We start from the raw sequence: 2,129 nt of genomic DNA, 5'->3' as shown, positions 1-2,129 counted from the left end.
AAAATCACTATGTTTTCCCTGCATAGTGAGCCCATTTCCTTTTAATGTTATTGTTTTTGCTTCTTTTCCTCAAGGCTGTTCTTCATTTCTGTGTATTTGCATTTCCGATCTATTGTTCTCTCATTTCATTCTTTGGTAAGGCTTACCATTGCAGATTCAAGTTTTTCCATTCAGCTCATGATTTTTGCTGTGTAGAACATAAATTCTGTTTTCATAAATCTCATTTCTCTTTTTAAAAAATCAAAAACAGTGTGATGTGATTCCATGCTCTCCTTAAATTCTACCAGGTCCTTTGTCTCATCAAGTGTTGAATCATTTCCCCTAATTTTGTAGTATTCATTTATAGATGCCTGAATTTATTTACTTGGTTTGAGGTCATATTTCCTTATGTTGTTACTATTTTTCTATTTAATTTATCTATTTATATTCAAGGTCTTTAAGTCTTCTTCTTCTTGAAATCATTGGTACTTTCAATTTCCCAACTTCCTACCTACCTCCACTCCCCTCATTTTCCTTATGACTCACTTTCTGACTTCCTCTTTGATTGTAGTTTCCTTGGAAGCTGGATCTCAAAGCATTTCAGCCTCTTCATATACTGACCAATACATGGCTCACTAGCCTAGATATCTGCCTCAACTCACCTTTGGGTGGTCAGAATCAATTGTGGATGCTGTGCTCTTTCTCTTAGGCTTGGTGGAGTGCTATGAGGTCTCCCATATGACAATGCCTTCTCCTGGTGGCTTATTCCACTCCCTCTGTTCTTCAGTTCTTTGGCTCATCACCAGCAGTTCAGAGTCTATTTTCCCTAGCATCACCATTCAGAATTTTGTAGGGCTGGTGCTTTTGAATTGCAGCCCTTGATCAGGTTTTTGCTCCTAAAGGGCTGTGATCATGTTAACTGTTGAAACCCAAGAAAACTTCTGGAACCTGGAGCCAGGGTCTCCATGGCAGTGGAAAGAGGGAAGGGACACAGGGGTATTGAAGTAGGTTTTGATGTCATATCTTTGAGTCTGTGTGGGAAACAAATGAGTTATGCTTCCACAGGGCAAAAACTCCCAGATTCGAGTGATGACAGTTAATCAGAGTTGTGACTTAGCATTGTCAGGTACAAAGGTCAGAAATTTGTATATAAGCAGACACACCTTGTGTAAAATTATCCCTCCATTTTCTGATCATGGGTCCTATGTTGAAGCATGTTTGGGAAGGGGAGCACACCAAGGAGAAATGTGTAGTGGCCATGTCAAAGAGTTTGTGACCCGAAGGAGAATGGATCAAACCATCCTCTTATAGGAGGATCTGTTCTGAACTAACATTATAAGAATACCCTCACTTCTGTATCCAGAATTCCCTCCTCCTGAAAAGTGGTGTGGGGTCCACTTTGGCCAAGTGTTCAATTACTCTGAACTTTGCTGTAATAAATTTTCCTTAGTGCAGCCTTGCTGCCAGTAGCATGGGAGGTGGGGTAGAGTGCTGGTCAATGAGCATGAGTTTGGGATTTTTTAGATTCTGGGGATCCTGGACCATGGAGACAGCTGAAATTGCTTTATCTTTGATATATACTTTCTGTTTTGGAGAGGTTTGAGAGGTCATGAGGATCAGAGAAAATCTCTAGTTCACTATCTTGTTGCTTACAAGAAGCTGTAATTTAATTATAGTCCAGAAGGCTCATTCCCCAAGCAGACAGATATTTCACTAAACTAGTGGGATGGTTAGCCCAGAGTCTTCTATCACCTCTAATGCCATCCATCTATAACGTATACCTATATTTTACCTTAATTCAACCTATTGCTCAAAATGTCTTGCTTTACAAAATGGTGTATGCTGATCCAGTAGCCCACAACCACACAAGTATTCCTTGATTAGCTTCTCATCCATCTATCCATCCATCCATCCATCCATCCATCCATCCATCCATCCATCCATCCATTCATCCATCCATCCATCCATCCTCTTCTTCATTTGGTTACCTTTATAACCAGTAGTAGAATGCCTGCCAGCAGTATGTGTGATCTGACTGAAAGTTACAAGAAAACTAGCTGTTATCCTTGATAGAATCCCTGATCTCAGCCTAATGGCTTCAGCATGTAGTCTAATTAGTTGGTGAAAGACAATAATTTGTACAATTTAAA

The sequence above is a fragment of the Notamacropus eugenii genome, chromosome 2 (genome assembly GCF_028372415.1).
Source record: "Notamacropus eugenii isolate mMacEug1 chromosome 2, mMacEug1.pri_v2, whole genome shotgun sequence".
Taxonomy (NCBI): domain Eukaryota; kingdom Metazoa; phylum Chordata; class Mammalia; order Diprotodontia; family Macropodidae; genus Notamacropus; species Notamacropus eugenii.
This window is presented reverse-complemented; position numbering follows the sequence as displayed.